The sequence below is a fragment of the Marmota marmota genome, unplaced genomic scaffold, assembly GCF_001458135.2.
Source record: "Marmota marmota marmota unplaced genomic scaffold, marMar, whole genome shotgun sequence".
Taxonomy (NCBI): domain Eukaryota; kingdom Metazoa; phylum Chordata; class Mammalia; order Rodentia; family Sciuridae; genus Marmota; species Marmota marmota.
The window spans coordinates 10,915,811-10,924,867 of record NW_026000261.1 but is presented as its reverse complement, the minus strand read 5'-3'; the positions used below and the strand labels follow the sequence as shown (position 1 = coordinate 10,924,867).

Genomic DNA, 9,057 nt, shown 5'->3' with positions numbered 1-9,057 from the left:
GTACAAATACAAACTGTCCCACTTCCCAACTGTGCAGTCTTGGGCAAGTCCTTATTGTCTCTATCCCTCAGTTTGTCATCTATATAACGAGGATTAACAATAGTACCCATCTTGTAAGTGTGCTCTAAGCACTGAATGCCTCAATACATAAAGAGGATATGATACATAAGAAATTTTAGGCAATTTTAAAATTTGTTTTTACAAATCATTATTGATCTTACTTTCTTTACAGTCATGATAAAATAGGGTACAGACTGGTGTTTATTCATAATGACATTTGTAACATGTTGTTACTGCAGGGCATGATGGCGCACGTCTATAATCCTAGCTACTCAAGAGCTGAGACAGGAGGATCAAAAGTTCAAAACCAGCCTTGGCAATTTAGCAAGGCCCTAAGCAACTTAGTGAAACCCTGTTTTGAAATAAAAAATAAAAAGGGTTAGGGATGTGGTTCCATTGTTCAGAACTCCTGGGGGTTGGGGATGTGGCTCAAGCGATAGCGTGCTCGCCTGGCATGCGTGCGGCCCGGGTTTGATCCTCAGCACCACATACAAAAAAAGATGTTTTGTCTGCCGAGAACTGAAAAATAAATATTAAAAAATTCTCTCTCTAAAAAAAAAAAAAAAAAAAAAAAACTCCTGGGTTTAACCCCCAGTACCAAAAACATGGAGATATATTGTTACTGAGCATATTCATCTCCTAGGGCTGCCATAACAAATTACCATAAACTTCATGGCAAAAAAAGAGAAATTTATTCTTGTACAGTTCTGAAAACTGGAAGTTTAAAATCAGTGGGTTGACAGGGTCTCACCCTCTCTGAAGACTTAAAGAGGAAGATCCTTCTTTACCTCTTCCAGCTTGTGGTGGCTTCCATTTCCCTGGGTTTGTGGCAGCAGAACTCTAATGTCTGTCTCAATCACATGACCTCCTGCCTGGGTGGGTGTCAAAGTTCTCTATCATTTCTTTTACAAAAACAGAGGTCAGGGGCTGGGGTTGTGGCTCAGTGGTAGAGTGCTTGTCTACCATTTGTGAAGCACTGGGTTTAATCCTCAGTACCACATAAAAATAAATAAATAAAATAAAGTTATTATGTTCAACTACAATTAAAAATATTTAAAAAAAAAAAAAAAAAAAAAGGTCATTGGATTTAGAGCTCACCCTAAATCCAGGATGATCTCATCTCAAGATCCTAAATTACATGTGCACAAACCCTATTCCCCAATAAGTACCTGCTTTCACAGGTACTGGGAGCTAACTCTGGGACAAATTTTGTTGGGAGATGTAATTCATTCAACCCACTACAATAATACAAGCAGGTTAAAAAACTAAAATGAGTTCCTATATTATGTAAACAAATACAAAAATTTAGCCATATATGTATAAATAAACACATGCATAAGAAAACTTATGAAATAATATAATTAGATGAAAGCATTAGCAGGATTTACCTTGGGTTTTATGTTTGGGGAATGTTATTTTATATTACTTCCTATATTTTCTACTTTTACCTATAATACATATCTATTTCTCTTGTAAATATACAAAATAATAAAATAATTAGGAAATAAGCATTTGCTGTCCCACCTATAGGAAAGTCACTCAATGCAAAAGAGGAACATCCCTAAAACTTAGGAAGGGAGACAGGAGCCAAGCAACACTGTTTGTAGTATAACAGGACACATTTCCCCAAATTCCAAACCATAAAGTTTTTTTTTTATATATTTTAAATTTCTGCCTAGTCAACTGAGAAAAAACAAGTTACCTCCGCTTCATTCATTTTTATGTGCCCGATTAACAATAAATCTGGTCTTATCTGATGAGAGGCAGTAGCGCATACTGGTTAGGTATCTTTGCTTGATTGCTACATGGCCTACTTTCAAATCTAAGCCTCTCCACTCAATATCCCTGCCCTAACTGTGCCTCAGTTCCATTATGTTAAAGTGGAACATCAATAGGCCCTCCTCCTCAGTTGTAGTGAAGGTTAAATGAACAATGACAGGCTTAACACTGATAATAGTGTCTGGAACTATAGGAAGTCAACAATGAATATTAACCATTTTAATCACTGTTTTTATATCTAATTTGATTACTAGTGTCTTGGTGGCCTTTTTTATTGTTATGTGTATTCAGAGTGATGGACATGGATTGCCCTTCCATGTCTGTCACAAAAAAGCAGTTAACAAGGGTATAAGAAGTATGTTATCAAATTCCTGTTCTTAAATATGGTTACATTTGCACAGAAAAACTTGTGAAAAAAGTTTGAATACATATATTCAAAAAGTTCATTTGAGAGACAAACTCTTTTGAATATACATATATTCAAAATTTAACCATGTTTATTCATGAGTAATTGAATTTTAAGGTTTTTTAAATGATGTTTTTTCCTTTCATGTAATTCCATTTTTATCCATAACAAAAATGTCTTGGTTTTGGAAGTGAGAAAAAAAATAAACACCTCCAGTTCTTCCCCTAGGAAAATGGCTGTTTCCAAATGGAGAACATCCCTAAATCAAGGGAATTAGCTAATAGGGTCATCACAGAACTAACATATAAATCTACCTACACTGACAGCCACAGTTGGGAAATTATAGATGTACAGGGAAAGGGCAAGAGTATGTCTCCACTTCCCAGGATTTTAGTGAAGGTCATGAGATGAAAGTTGTTTCACAACATGTTCTCACTTTACTCTGCCACGTTGAGATGAAAATGTCCATTTGTTCTCCTCATGTTACCTCCTCTCTGGTTTTCTATGAGGCAGTAGGGGATCTACAGACAAAACCATGCAACAAAACAATATTTCATTTAAGGAGAAACAATAAAAAAGGTCTAAAGAATAAAAAGCCTACCAAGATAGCAGATTAAGAGATACCACCCTTCATCTCCCAATAAAAGTATATAGACAGCCATTCACAAACCAAAACTCCCAGAGAGGGCTCAGAAATCTATTAAAGAATCTGCAGTCAGTAACACAGTAGAGCAAAAAAAAAAAGGGAAAAAAAGAATATTCTCATCAAAAAGGGTCTCTGGCGAGACTAGCATAATTCAGATGCCTGAAGATAGCTAGGAGCAAAGAAGAAAGTCAGAGGTTACCACTGTCAGAGGCCAGCTCCACCGAGGACTCCAGAATCTTGCTCACCACTAAGGTATCAATCATTCTTTTTAAGAGAAATCCTGAGATAAGACACAGATACATGCCCCTCCTTGCCACACAAGAAGCATCCACTGTTGAGCTATAGTGAGAAAAGAACCATTACCTTTCTCAACCCGAAGCAGTCCCAGACCCAAGGCCATAGTCATTCGATGACTGCTTATACTCTAGACCCAGGCTCTGTGGCTGCATTGTGCCCACCCATAACTCAGATACCAGAGCCACTGCCACAGTGATTAAGTCCATAATCTGGGCCCCATAGTCAAGCCTTTGCAATGCATTACCATGTTCCAGGTATGAGCTCAGCCACCACAGAGGGCAAGGCCCTGCCCTGATAATAGAGCCACTCAAACTTTGTTCACACTGTGCTTCCATTCTTAGCTCCCTGATTATTTCACAAATATCTGCACATCCTGTACTTCCACCAATGCAGCAGTGGGGGTGCTTGTTCAGCAGGTGTCAGGTCCATTACCACCCTAGATCTCAGAGATATAGCCCCTCTGTGTATGCTTGTACTTTAGGCCTCAGCTTCATGGAAGCTCCACCGACACTAGTCATCAGACACCAATCACAAGCCAAACCCAGTGTGAAAGGAATCCATCTAATAGCAGCAGAATAAACACTCTTCTCAAGCACATATAGAACATTCTCCAGGAGAGATCACATGTTAGGCTTCAAGACAAGTCCCCCCAAATTTATAAAGATTGAATTATATCAAGTATCCTTCCTGACCACACTGTTATAAAAGTAGAAATTAATAAGAGGAGAAATTTCAGAAAATTCACAAATAGATGAAAATTAAACATGCTCAAACACCAATGAGTCAAAGAAGAAATTAAAAGAAAAAAAATTAAATATATCGAGACAAAGAATAGTGGAAATATAATATACCAAAATTTATAGGATGCAGGAGAAGTATTTCTAAGAAGAAAATGTATAGCAGTCAATGCTTACATCAAAAAAGATCCATCCAGACATGGTGGCATGTGCCCGTAATCCCAGCTTTCTCAATTAAGTATTTAAAACATAATGTTTCATAATTTTATCCCTATTTGGTATTATATTTCTAAGTATTCTCTCTGGTAAACATATTATGTTAAAGTTAGAGGTACTGCAATGACAGAACGAAGAAAATTTGAACTAGAGAACTAACACTTGTTGAAGACCTACTAGATACCACATGGAGTAACTTGTTATTCCAGACTTGCATTATTCAAATCTTTAAAGTGATTCTATGAAGTAGGCAGACATTAATTCCTTTCTACAGATAAGGAGATGGTCAGGCTCAGAGAACAAAGCACATGTTCAAGGACTTCCAGAGAGGCATCAAATGGACACTGACATTGAAGGCATATCCACTAGCAAACACTGGGACAACCTGAACATCAAAATATGTAACTATGGGCTGGGGATGTGGCTCAAGAGGTAGCACGCTCACCTGGCATGCGCGAGGCCCTCGGTTCGATCCTCAGCACCACATAAAAATAAAATAGAGATGTTGTGTCCACCGAAAACTAAAAAATAAATATTAAAAAATTCTCTCTTAAAAAAATGTAACTATAATAATAAATGCTAACTCTGAGCAAAATAGCAATCTATGAGTCATTAATAAAATATAATTCTAATAGCCAAAAGTCAATTAATAAATCCAGAAGGAATGACAGAATTATAAAACCAACGCTTCACAACTATCATAGTAAGAAATGATTCAAGAAAGAATCAAAACTGGATGCTCAGTTTGCACCAAATCCCACAGCAGTCACTGAATCACCATGGTAACCATGCTGGCCAAGCAGAAAAATCAGAAAACCAACATCTTCTATTTTGTGTTTTCTAATATGTGCTAGGAATTGAATGTGACTGACATAACATGCAATAATTAACCTCAAAAATTTCTCACAATAAATACACCTCACAGCTTCAGCAATATACACAAAATATATATTTTATGCATATATACATGTCTACATACATACATACATACATACATACATTTCCTTCCCTTTTTTTTCTTACCACCCAAGAATCCAGGAATTCATCAAGGCAGATTTGTTTAAGGATAAAAAAGGAAAAGTCCACAATGTAATTCTAAATATTGACAGCTACTAAAGTATTTTATTTTAGTGATTGATTTCTCTGGAGATGACTTGTAGAATTGGGTCAAGGATATTTTCTCCTTAATTTCAGTATATTGCCAATGATGTCTAAAAGTTGATAACAAAAATTCAGGCAAATGGATGTCATGATGGTTGATTATATGTCTCAACTGGCTAAGCCACAGTGCCCAGATATTCAGTCAAGCATTCTTCTAGATGTTTCTATGACAGTGTTTTTGGATGAGATTTACATTAAATTAGCGGACTCAGTAAAGCAGATTGCCTTCCACAATGTGAGTGGGCCTCAACCTTCATGTGGTAGCCTCAACAGAACAAAAAACTGATATTCCTGGAGGAAGAAGGAATTCTGTTGGCTTACTTTTCAGATTTCATCTGCAATATAGGTTCTTCCTAGTCAGTAAGTAGGAGACTACCTTTGAACTCAAACTTCAACTCCTTCCAGAGTCTGAAGTCTATTGGTCTCAGAATTTAGACTTGCCAACACAAGAAGCTGTGAGGATCATGAATTTGAGGCCAGTCTGGGTAATTTAGTGAGACCCTGCCTCAAAACAAAATAAAAAGGGCTGAGGATGCAGTTCAGTAGTAGAGAACCACTGGGTTTAACCCCCATACCAGAAAAAAAGAGAGAAAAAGAAGAAAAGAGGGGGAAAAAAGAAGATATGCTTAAAATAATTAGGAAATGTAAATTAAAACAACAATGAGATACCACTATATCCCTCTAAAAATGGCTGGTGCTCTCTAGATAATGGACAAAGGAACTCTCACACAGTGTTGGTGTGGGGAAAATGGTATGACCACTTTGGAAAACAATTTGACAGATTTTTACAATGTTAAGCTTACATTTACCAATTTTTCTAGTCATTGATTGTACTCCAAAATATTTTCCCTAGAGAAAGAAATCATTGCTCATGAAAAAACATTTTAAAAAATGTTCCCATCAGCTTTCATTAAAAAAAAAAAGACTCAAGGGCTGGTGATGAAGCTCAGTAATAGAGTGTTTGGCCTAGCATGTGCAAAGCCCTGATACTGATTCTCAGCACTACAGAAATAAATAAATAAAATAAAACAAAATTCTTAATTAATTAAAAAGACTCAAAATAGGAAAAACTCAATTATAATACAAAATGTAGTATATCCAGGTCATGGAATTTTACCCAATAATAAAAAATAAGAACTATTCATACATGCAACAATAAGGATAAATTTTAAAGTAATTAGGTCAAATAAAAGAAGGCAGACAAAAAAGAAAATAAGGAATGTATGATTCCATTTATATAAAATGAAAACTAATTTACAGTGACAAAAGATCACTGTTTGCCTAAGAATGGGGCAAAGTGATATAGAGAGGGAATCTAGAGTCAGGTAGGTGGAGCGAATTACAAAGGGGTATAAGGAAGATTTCTGAGGTGATGAGTATTTTTATTATCTTGACTTTAATACTGAATTTATCAGTACACATGTATGTTAAAACTTACTAAAGCATATATTTTAAGTATGTACAGTAATCTTTGATGTAATTAAATAAATCAGCCTGATGGTTCCTTCTATTATTATTCTCTTGTTATATTAATGGATCTGCACTATGATCAAATTGGTTCATGCTACATATAACCACAATAGAAATGATCATTTGTTATCATATGATAATAAAGTTAATGTCCATTTCCTTCTGAAGTATAAGAATAAAAATATTGCATCCTAGGAAAATAATCATGATACTTAAGAGTAACTGGTTATCTTAGGGAATGTGACCTAGTGTCATTATAATACAGCACACTCTACTTAGAGTAATTTTTATTTTTGCAAATATTAGTTTCTAGTAACTAACATTTTAACTAACATTTGGAAAACTTCTTGCTTTAAAAAACTTCATTAAAAAGTAGAAAAAAATGCAGTCACCAGGAATGAAGTATTATAATCTCAGATTGCTAGAAAGACCTAAAACTGCATATTTCCACACCCACTAGAACAATACACGATCTGTGCAGATGAATTTCCTCCCAAACTTTTATTCAACAATAGACTTCTCAACCAGGAATGCAGAGTTGTTGTTTTTAATGAATACTTATTTATTTTATTTGTTTATATGTGGTGCTGAGAATCGAATCCAGTGCTTCACACATGCTAGGCAAGTGCTCTACCACTGAAACCATAACTTCAACCTAAGTTGTTTTTTTTTTAATCCCACCCACCAAGCAAGTAATGCTGCAGCTGTGGATACTAGATGAGTATTCTCTAATTTACTTCAGTTCTTACACACAGTTCAGTTCTTAGCCCACAGGATGAGGGTTTAATCTTGAAGACCATACCTCCCACACTTTAGATGCCAATCACAAGCCCAGGTTGTTTTGCCTGTGCTTCTGACTGGCCATCTATAAACCAGGGTTTGTGTGATCCCCTTCTTAGGTTTGATTAACTTGCTTGAGCAGCTCATAGAACTGAGGGAAACACATTTACCATTTTATTATTAAGGATATTACAAATGACACAAATGTAGAAATATGTAGGACAAGTATGGGGGAAGAGACCTGGAGTTTCCATCCCCTCACCAGGTGCCACACTCCAGGAATCTCCCTCTGTTCAGCTATCCAGAAGCTCTCTGAACCCAGCCCCTTTGGGTTGTTTATAGAGGCTTTATAATATAAGCACAATCAAAGCATGAACAACTGAACAAAAGAATAAGATCTCATGCTACTAGACTGGGTGGGGAAACCTAGCAAGGTCTGTTGAGATTTTTCTTGGCCTCTCTTTAAAGCATTCCTTTCTCAATGATATGGGGCAGGGCTCATACTGGCATGACGGTCAGAATACCTATTATTAGACAAGATAAGTCAAAGAATTTCTTTATGGCCAGCTGAAAACTCAGGCAGGCATGGTGGTGCATGCCTGTAATCCCAGCTATTAGGGAGGCTGATGCAAGATGATCAAGGCCAGCCTCAGCAACTTAATGAGATGCTATTTCAAAATAAATAAGGGCAGGAGATGTAGCTCAGTGGCAGAGTGCTTTCCTAGCATGTGTAAGGCCTTGGGTTCAATCCGCAGCACCTCAAAAAAATTGTTTTGCAAATGCATATTAACCATCATTTTCCCCCAACTGAACTATTCATTGCTTTGTGACAAAGAAGGCATTCCTAACATGGGCCCTAAGGTCTACTACAAACCACATACTACTGAAAGAATGAAATCTCACCAGCTAAACCTCTTCAAGGATGAGATCAAAGTAGCTTCTCTACTTTCAGACTATTTTGTGAACCTTGTGTGCTATTCTGCCATATACTCTTATTCAGATCTATGAACTCACTTGAGCCAGGCATTATATCTTACCAGGGATGGAAGTGTTGGGAATCTCCTGAGCACTGCTGCCCTTCAGATCTTCAGCAGCAATCATGACCCACATCCTCAGAAAACTGTCTTCTTCAGACACCTGATATGAGCCATATGAGGAGCTTCCAGGAAAGAAACAGAATCCAGAAATCACCTTGTCTTACAAGAGTAACTATGCCTGGCACCATGTTAGGCACTGGGTCATTGTACAGTGACATTGATACAATTTGGTAGTGATCATAACAACCAGAGGGTACCATGGGATTCTCACCACGCCTTTTCCTTCTCCTTTCCTCCTCTATTCCCTAACAATAAATTTAAAAAAAAAATAGTTGTAGATAGACAATACCTTTATTTATTTTATCTTTATGTGGTGCTGAGGGTCAAACCCAGTGCCTCACACATGCTAGGGAGTGCTCTACCACTGAGCCACAATCCCCGGCCCCCTAACGACAAATTTGAAAAGGA

At 36.8% G+C, this 9,057-nt stretch overlaps 1 long non-coding RNA gene across 2 annotated transcripts in view; it reads right to left on the bottom strand.

Annotated features, from left to right (window-relative positions):
- Positions 1–549: 549 nt before the first annotated feature.
- Positions 550–9,057, bottom strand: part of LOC125614306 — a 9,600-nt gene continuing 1,092 nt past the window's right edge. The window contains exons 2-4 of one of the 2 annotated variants that reach the window (XR_007344919.1): positions 8,590–8,711; positions 4,587–4,662; positions 550–2,766 (exon numbers count right to left, since the gene is read on the bottom strand). This is a non-coding gene — a long non-coding RNA (uncharacterized LOC125614306). The remainder of the gene's footprint in view (positions 2,767–4,586; positions 4,663–8,589; positions 8,712–9,057) is intronic. The other variant, XR_007344920.1, reaches the window with a different exon arrangement.